The sequence below is a fragment of the Lathyrus oleraceus genome, chromosome 1 (genome assembly GCF_024323335.1).
Source record: "Lathyrus oleraceus cultivar Zhongwan6 chromosome 1, CAAS_Psat_ZW6_1.0, whole genome shotgun sequence".
Classification (NCBI taxonomy): domain Eukaryota; kingdom Viridiplantae; phylum Streptophyta; class Magnoliopsida; order Fabales; family Fabaceae; genus Lathyrus; species Lathyrus oleraceus.
The window spans coordinates 307,628,358-307,638,605 of NC_066579.1; the positions used below are offsets into that span (position 1 = coordinate 307,628,358).

General features: G+C 38.8%; 1 non-coding gene across 1 annotated transcript; it reads right to left on the minus strand.

The window, feature by feature from the left end:
- Positions 1-7,377: 7,377 nt before the first annotated feature.
- On the minus strand, positions 7,378-7,484 carry LOC127117127 (small nucleolar RNA R71). Its single transcript, XR_007801887.1, has one exon. It is a non-coding gene; the product is annotated as a small nucleolar RNA R71 (small nucleolar RNA).
- Between the last annotated feature and the right edge of the window lie 2,764 nt (positions 7,485-10,248).

The following is a 10,248-nucleotide window of genomic DNA, read 5'->3' on the forward strand; positions in this document are numbered from 1 at the left end:
ATGTTCAAAGGTTCAAAGGGATCTGTCATACTTACTATCTAACATTTACAAAGTCATAAGCATATCCAATGTTTACAAAATTAGTTTTTTAGTAGTTTCAAAAGAAGATTAGTGGCCAGAATGTCAAGGGGGCATTCTTTGGTACTGATAACGCGAAAATACATCGTATATTTGCCTTGATTTACATGCAAAAATCGTACCATTTTCATTTACGTTCCGATTATTCCGCAAGTGTTCGAGTTATTTTTGCAGGTATTCCATTTCCCAAGCTTAAATGAGCAAAGTATAGAAAATGAAGGAAAAGAAGAAGAAACTGAAGAGAAACAGCAGAAAAACCAGAAGTATGAATTTTGTGCAGGTGACGACCGTCACAGGCTCGTCACGACCATCACACCCTGGTTGTGACGAACGTCACAGGCCCACCATGACCGCCACAAGGCCAAAAGCAGCGTAATGAATTTGTCAACAGAAGTGATCCACACGCCCATTTTTCTCGCTCCTCAACCCACTTTCCCGTGAATATCTCACTCAACCAAGTCACCCTTATTTCTCTCAACTATGAAGACCAATTGGATACTGTAACACCTCAAAATTTGCCCTCCTCTCTTGGGACTAGCTTAGCATATTGCATTTCATTTTTAGGACATTAGTCATTGCATCTTTGCATATCATGTGGAAGCAATAAGCAAGTCATCCTCCTAGGTCTTGATCAGAAAATAAAGAGGTTAAAAGATTTAAGCCTAAGGGTCTCATGAATTGATCACTAATCATCTGAGGATTGTGCTTCAATTAGGGTTTCTTGGTTCCTCAAGGAGGTTGACCTTTATCTTGGCTGAAATGGTACATCACCATCATCATGGTCTTATCATCACCAAGAGGTTTATTGTGCCTGATCAGTTCCTTGGGATTAGGGTTTTGACCTCTGGTCAACCCTAATCAGTTGTATTGTGCCAGTCAGGGTTTTGCAAAGAGATGAGGTCTTTCATGAGATGGGGATCATCACATGGTTTTATTGAGCTTGTATAAGCTAGGGTTTCATCTGGGAGCCATTTCATCAGGAGATTGAGGCTCAAATTCATCTATGCATTATCAAGTCATCTATCAGTCAACCAAAGTCAACTGTGCATTCAATCATGGATTTGGAGGTGGGAGATGGTTAGAGAGGCTTCATTCATGTCCATACAAGTCTCATTTGACATTTCAAACATCAACATTGAAGAAAATAAAGTCAGGACAAAACTTTCTAAAAATAGAAAGTGACTTGTAATTCAAAATTGCCAAAAATGGAAAGGTTTTCTCCTCAAGATTACATCATCAAAAATGATTCAAATGAAATTTTGTCTAACATGAAAGTTGTAGATCTTGCTCTCACCTTTCCAAAAAGTCCAAGAACATGAATTTCTCATGTATGGTTGAGAAGATATGGATCAATCATGGTCAAGCAAATTTGAACTTCACAAGTGCATAACTTTTGAACCAAAAGGCCAAATGAAGTGGTTCTTTTTGCAACATTCTTGTTTTGATGTGCACTATCCAAATTATACATTATAAGCCATGCATTTTGATCACAAAATTTTTGGACTTTCCATTTGAATTTTGGAGGGAAAATGATAATTTGAAAAATATGCATTGTTTTCACTTCCAATCACTTGCCTTGGCTCCAAAACAACATTTCCTGTGGATTTCAAGTGAATTTCGTGTACTGTAGCATCCATTACATGCACATGAGGTGAATTGCACAATTGGCCATAACACTTCAATTTCACTAATCCATTTGCTTTTGGCTTAATTGTGATTACTAACATCATTAGCACAGCATATAAAAGCATAAGCATAACTGTTTTTGTGATTAACACATCAAATTCTCAGATCTAGATCTAGTGTCATAAATCTTCACATTTTTTTCTCTCAACTTTTCTTCAAAATTCTTCACAAACCTTGCCTGGTTCATGATCTATCCTTGATCCATAAGCATATTTGAGTGTGTTTGAAGCAAGATTTCAAGGATTTCGTGCTGGTTTTGGAACTGTTGCAACATTCATCCACTCATGGCAGTTGAAGATTTGAGCAGGATCGTGCAAGATTAACTTCCAATTCTTCTTCCATTCATTCATTCAAGAGCTGAGGCGCATCTGTTTTGACCGTGCCAAGCCTAAGGACACTGATTCCAATTCTGTAGCTTCTTGAAGGTTAGGATTCGAATCTCACCATTCTTGAAATTATGATATGCATGTGATAGATCTTCCAACACTGAGTAGTTTGAGCTTTGTTTCATTGAATTTCATCAAGAAACGAGCAAGATATGTTGAATATAAGTTTGATGATTGAAATTTCTTTTGATCGAATCTTGTGATATAATGAGAATTAGCATAATCCAAGCATAGCATGTTGTTGTACATTGAAGGATGAATCCAATGGTATAGGTTTTGTCAATTTCTATGAACAATTGTTCTTGACCTGGAAATTTGTGATGAACATGGATGAACGCATTAGGTTTTCATTTCCAGAAGTGCTGTAGATCTTTTGAGCGCGTGATCGCATGAATCTTTATGTTAATGGCCGTGTATTGGTTGCATGTAATCCAACATGTCCATTTGATTGGTCCAGAGCGCATGGCCTTGCCACATAGGCTTTAATGAAACAGTGAGTTTCATTGCTTAGGCACGCTAGTTCAAGTTTCTGCACGGATCGATCCTTGGCTTGGACAGTTTCACATGAGCCTTTGCATTTTTAGTTCATTTACCATCCATGTTCATGTATGCCATCTCATGTGATTTTTTTTTTCCATTCATTCAAAAATGCATAACTTCATGAATAATTGTCCAAATGAGATGAGGTTTTTTGCAATTTGTCCCACATGAGGTCTAGTATTTTATGAAATTTTTTCCAGAAATTTTGCACAGATGGAATTTGTTTTGGCTTAGGGATTGTTCATGTATGTGCTTTCTTGACCTACCTTGCCAAAAGCTTTGTGAAATGATGAGATTTTATCCAATGATCTTGAAACTTTGCATGCTTAAAATAGACACCTTAATGATGAGATATGATCTGTTTAATGTAGGTGTGACAATGTGTGTCACACTATTGCTTGCTCAACTTGTGGATTTTCTTTGCCATGCCAATTCAATGCCAAATAATCTGATTTTTTTCATGATGCTTCTTCTGGATGTTAGGATTGATCATGAATTTTCTTGGAATTTTTGGATTCATCTTTGATTTGTTTGGGATTTTTCTTGCTGGCTTGCCATTTGTGGACTTTTGGATAGTCATGGATTTAAATGATTTGTGAAATGCTTGATGTTTATCATATGGGATTGAAATTTTATACATTGATTCTAGACACTTTGAAGTTTATTATGGATTTGGTTTGAGACATTTATCATGTTTGGATTCTGTTTTAGGCTTGTGTTAAGTTGATGTATGAAATTGTGCCCTAATTGAGCTTGTTTGTGCATACCTTGACTTAATGAATTCAATTGCCTTGCCTATACTTGTCCAAATTCCTTGATTTTTGGTGTGTTGATCATGTGATGTGTGCTGTTTAGCCATGATTTTTCTTGGAATTAATTGAACCATTTTGGAATTAATGTGGATTTGTTCATTCTGTTGTATCAATGTGGTTCCAACTTGCATGCTTTGCCTTATTTGACTTGTGAAATGATTTTGGTGCATGATATGGGTATGAGACCACTTGGATATTGTTCTTAATTGATTGAGCTTGATTCTTGTAGATTTTCATGTTCTGTTATGAATTATTTCTCCCACTTTGACCCTAGGCTTTGTCCTAGTGGTTTGTGCTTATGTTTGAGTTGTGTTTTCAGGACAAGAAGCATATGGCCTTGAGGAATTGATTCATTGGTTTGAGTTGCCTATTTGATTAATGTTGATTAACATTGAGTTTGTTTTGTAGGTGGCTTCTAAGTCATTTTGTGTTGAGCACGTTGGCTTGTGACTTGCATTGTTGTTTGACTGTGTACAGCTGTTGACTATTAACTGTCTGTTTGACTTTTGTTGATTGTATACTGATTGTGTTGGATTGTTTTCAGGTACCTTAGTTGCTATAGTTCTTTGAACTTTGCTTGGTTGCTTAACCATCTAGGTATAATTTCTCTGACTTCATGTAGTCTGGAAGACCTGTCCTGTTACTTGGGCAGACACCTGTCTGAAGTCCTCCTTAAGAGGCAATGCTTGTGATTGTTTATATTTGTGCCAAGCAGGAGAAGACCTCTAAGAGGCAATTGGCAGATACAAGAGATATGAAATCCATCTCCTGCTATTCAGTTGAGTCATCCCTTTGCTCACACAACTGGTGTTGATGCATTGTGGATATTAACCCAAGATCCTTGTTGAGTCAGTCTTATGTGTAGAAGGGTTCCAACTTTCTGAACCCACACTCTCCTTTGTCTGAAGCTCTCCCAGGCCAGGGATAAGAGCTGTGAGGTCTCATCCTCACTTCCCATTTCATCTGCTTCACCCTAACTCTCAATGTTAGGGTTAAGAGCTAACATCACCCGATGCCAGTTGGCTTGTGTTTCACAGCCTAACCTTGTGTGAGCCCACTTTGTTTTTATATAGTGTGTGCTAATTGTGCATGTTTGCTCTGTTTTGCTTTGCCTGTTTAGGATAGCTTGCTGCCTGTGCAAGTTAGATAGCAAACTCAACCTAGGACCATGGTGGATTACATGATAACTATTAGGCTCGAGTTAGTCTCCCTTTTAGTTGGTCATTTCCCAATCTCTGGTTAGGAGAAAGTTTCTCCCCTGTTAAGGGGAACTACGTTGCCCTGATCCTCATACCAGATGAGGTACGTAGGCAGGAGGTCGTACGAGATCTCTCCGGGCACCCTTTTTCTTTTTTGTGTGTGTGTGTTTGTTTGACAGTTACTAGGCTCGAGTGCCAGACTCATTGGTAACCTGTTGTTTGTTGATCCTTCTTGTGTGTGTTAGGAGATGGATGTAAGCCCAGCGATTGGCATTCCGTATCCTATTGTTGTGTGCTTGGAGTCCGATATAAGTCTAGAAATTGGCATTTGGTTTCCAGTGTGGGTTTGTTTGGTTCGGAGTCTGATGTAAGTCCAGCGATTGGCATTCGGTTTCCATGTTTGCATGTTTGTGTGTTTGTTTTGACGTCTCAGCGTCTGTGCGTGTGTTTTGCTTCGGCGTGCGTGAGCCGAACTACGGTAGCTCTGATTCTCATTCCATATGAGATACGTGGGCATAGGATGCGATATCCTAGTGAGCCCTTTCCCCTCTTTCCACCTGTTTTGTTTCCAGTATGTGTGTGTGATGTTTGTGAGCAGTTTAGCAACCTTATTCTTTTCTTCTGAGCGTGGATCCCGTCGAGTACGACGGATGCGTAGGGGTGCTAATACCTTCCCTTCGCATAACCGACTCCCGATCCCATCTCTCTTTGGTCGCGAGACCATGTCTTTTCCAGGTTTACTTCGAGCATTTCCTTTCCCTCTTTTGGGATAAATAACGCACGGTGGCGGCTCTGTTTGTTTTGTTTTTAGCCTGCCGGTTGTTTTTCGCGGATGCGACATATACTATAAAAGGATGGAAGTTGGAAACCTACAAACGCTTGATTTTTCCTCCCTGAAACCAGCTTTCAAGATTTTTCTCTGCATTTATTTTCCACATCAATTTTGTTTTCTATTATTTTTCTTCAGCATCATTATTTTCTTTTACCGTAATTTGTTTTACCGTCCCGTTTAGAGCTTTCGTTTTTCCTTTCCCCTTTCCGTTTTTCATTTAGCCAAAAGTAGTAGTTTCCTACATTGAGGAACTACTGCAATTTATTTAATTTAGTTTAAGAAATTATTTTGAAGAAGCAGAATCCTACCGACCTGTGGAGGACTGCTCAAGTACTTCAAGATTCGGCATATTCGATTAATCCAAGTTCCAGGTTTTTATTCAATTATTATTGTTATTGCTTTATTATTTAAACATGTCCGCTTTATTGTTATTCTGTTTATGTTCATCTGTGTTTGCATTAATTAGCATGTCCAGCTAAACTACCGGTGTCGGTATGTAAACAATTTAGTTAGACGGGATTTAATAATAATCGGTGTAAACTTCTTTTCTCAAACAATCTTTATGGCTGTGGTTTTTAATTTAAATTTAATTAACTTTGTCACGAGAGTGAGAAGCTATTTAATACGATTTTGCCACGAGAGTGGGAAATTAACTAAGGTTAGAATCGACAATCGCGAGAGCATGAGGGTCGAACTGGATAGTAAAAACTAGGCATTGATTTTAAAAACAGCGAGAGCACTTTAAAAGCAATTAGAACTTATTTATTTTCAAAAAGTATTTTTAACTTCAAATGGGACAGCGAGAGCGTACATTCTGACTTAAAGGTATAGTCTGAGTCAACAATGACGAGAGTGTGAGATAAAGCCTTTTAAATAAGTATTTTCTACTAAAGGATATTTGGTAATTAAAATATACACCGGTGACTTATCGAATCCCTGACGATTAATGTGTTGCATACTCATATCCCTCTATTAATATTTTCTTAAAAACTTAACTTCCTTTAGATTTAATTTTTGTTCAACCAAACCTCTAAAAATCATCTCCTTAGCTAAACATAGTAACATCGATAGCATTAGTTTGACCATCGGTCCCTGTGGGTTCGATATCTTTTAAAACTAAAATGACTAGACTGTGCACTTGCAGTCAAGTACTCGATAGCCTATATTTTATATACAGTCACGAGACGTATCAAGTTTTTGGCGCCGTTGTCGGGGACCTGATTTAGTCAAATAGTGCGATTCTTTCATTGCGCAGTATAGACTAAGGTAAAAACTAATTTGCTTTCCCTTATTTCCGGTTGTATGCCAAGTACTCGCTCACAAGGCGAAAACTTAGCACCACCAATCGCAGAATTAGAGTGTTTCTTATATTTAAGACGCTGAATACTATAGTACCAACGAAGGTACAATATTCCTGATATCTTCTTTCCTACTACTGAACCAGTTGAAAAACCAACCATGGCTACAGTGGAACCACATAATCGTCCTCTTAAGTTCTACGTTACCCCGTCCCAACAAGAACCTCACAACAGCATTGTCGCCCCTACTATCAATCGAAACGATTTCGAGTTGAAACCCTCATTATTATCAGTTGTCCAAAAACATCAATTTGCTGGAAATCCTACGGACGACCCTAATGAACATTTGACCAAGTTTGTGTAGTATGTAGACATTGTGAGGGCGAATGGTGTATCTCAAGATGCGATAAGACTGCGCCTTTTCCTTTATCTCTAAGAGACAGGGCTTGGGCTTGGTTGAAATCCTTGTCATCCAAATCAGTCACTACATGGGAAGAACTGAAGAACATTTTCTTAGCCCGGTATTTTCCGCCAAGCAAAACTGCTATGCTGAGAGCTCAAATCAACGGATTTCGACAAAAAGATGTAGAATCTTTCTACGACGCGTGGGAGAGATACAAAGACATGATGAGGATATGTCCACATCACGGTCTCGAAGACTGGGTGATCATTCACACATTTTACAATGGGCTTCTGTGCAACACAAGACTGACAGTAGACGTTGCCGCGGGCGATGCACTTATGGACAAGTCATACAACGAAGCCTATCAACTCATTGAAAACATGGCCCAAAACCGTTGCCAATGGGGAGGTGAAAGAACTCCAGTAGAAAAGTCTCAAACAAAAAGTGGAATGTACAAAATCAGTAGCCTTGACCATGTCCATGCAAAGGTAGATGCCCTTGTTCAAAAGTTAGACAACTTGACCATACCACTCGCAACCACCGTGGCTGTCGTGACTCCTAACTGTGAGTTATGTGGAATTCCTGGACACACTACACCAGAATGTCAGATATTAGTAGGAGTCCCCACTGATCAAGTAAATTACGCACAAGTAAATCCTTATTTGAATACATACAACCCATGTTGGAAAAACCATCCCAACTTTTCGTATAAGAACAACAACGCCTTGTATGCACCTGGCCAAGCACCCGTTGTTCCACCTGGATATCAAAAGTCAGCTAATAATGCTCCTAACATGCCTAGGAAGTCCAACCTTGAACTAATGATGGAAAGCCTCATAGCTACCCAAGCTCAAACAAGCAAAGACTTCTTGAACCAAAACATACATACTAGTGAGCAACTTAAACAATTAGTGAGCAAAATAGACGCCTTAGCCACCCACAACAAAATGCTTGAAACATAGATTTCAAAAGTGGCTCAACAACAAGCATCTACTGTTGCTCCCACTGGCACATTTCCGGGACAGCCACAACCTAATCCAAAAGGACATGCAAATGTCGTTATATTGAGAAGTGGAAAAGAACTAGACGGACCCATAGATCCAAGACTCCAAAATCCTGCCATGTACCAAAAACCTGACAAAACAACAACTGAGAAGGTAAGTGAACCAAATGAGAAGGAAGATAATACCCAAGAGGCCGAAGAGAAATAAAAACCTTATGTGCCTCCACCACCTTATAAACCATCCATTCTGTATCCTCAAAGACTCGTAAATTCTAAAACTGCAAGACAATTTAAGAAATTTGTTGAACTTCTGAAGCAACTGAATATTACAATTCCATTTATAGAAGCCATCACACAAATGCCCTCATATTCCAAGTTTCTTAAAGAGATCTTATCCAATAAGAAAAATATCGAGGATAACGAAACAATTACGCTTACTGATGAGTATAGCATAATAATCCAAAATAACATGCCTCCCAAACTAAAAGACCCAGGTAGTTTCTCCATACCCTGTGTCATTGGAAAGTCCGTCATAGACAAAGCTCTATGCGACTTAGGAGCCAGCATTAGTGTAATGCCCTTAACCATCTATAAAAGGCTCAACATGGGAGAACTAAGACCAACGAAGATGTATGTCCAACTAGCTGACCGCTCAATCAAATATCATGTTGGTATACTAGAGAATGTCCCAGTACGTGTAGGACAATTCTACATTCCTACAGACTTCATAATCATGGACATCAAAGAAGATGCCAGTACACCTATTATATTAGGAAGGTCGTTCTTAGATACCGTCAGAGCCATAATAGACGTGAAAAGAGGTAAGCTAACATTCAAAGTTGGAGAAGAAAAAGTTGGATTCATCTTGACACAATTCTTACAAGCGTCATCTATAGATGATACATGTTATCTACTTGATGTCATAGACGAGTGCGTAAGAGAGATGGAGATGCAAGAAACCACATATTCAGATATAATGAAAATCCAAATCCCTCCAATCCTTGAAGATGATAATTGGCGTGAACCATACCAAAATGATAGTCTAAGTGAATGCTTAGCACTTACACCCAACCACATGCCATGCCCGAAGAAACCAAACTTAGAATTAAAAACACTACACAAGAACCTAAGATACAAATTCCTAGGCACTGAACTCAAAAGACCAATAATAGTCAAAGCAGACTTAGGACAGATTGAAACTGAAAAGTTACTAGATGTTTTAAGAAAATATCCAACTGTGTTAGGCTACAGCATCGCTGACCTAAAAGGAATAAGTCCTTCTATCTGTATGCATCGCATTATGCTAGAGGAAGATTGTAAAACCTCTAGAGAACACCAGAGAAGGATCAACCCAATCTTAAGTACTGTAGTAAAGGATGAAGTAAAGAAGTTATTAGATGCGGGAATCATATACCCGATCCCCGATAGTCAATGGGTTAGCCCTGTTCAAGTAGTGCCCAAGAAAGGGGGTGTTACAGTTGTTAAGAACGAGAAGGGCGAATCTATAGAACAAAGAGTTATGATCGGAAGTAGAATGTGCATCGATTATAGGAAACTGAACAAAGCCACTCGAAAGGATCATATTCCTCTGCCTTTCATTGATCAAATGCTTGAATGATTGGCTAAGCATTCCCACTTTTGCTATCTAGACGGTTATTCAGGATTCTTTCAAATTCCTATATATCCTGACGACCAAGAGAAAACAACCTTCACATGCCCCTATGGTACATTTGCTTATGGACGAATGCCATTTGGACTATGCAACGCTCCCGCAACATTCCAAAGATGCATGATGTCAATCTTCGTTGACTTTATAGACAACATTATGGAAGTCTTTATGGATGATTTTTATGTTTGTGGGCAGAGCTTCGAAGGATGTCTATCAAACCTTGAAATGGTACTTGAAAGATGCGTAAAGGTGAATCTCGTCTTGAAATGGGAGAAATGCCATTTCATGGTCCAACAAGGAGTCGTGTTAGGACACGTCGTATCTAATAAAGGAATTGAAGTA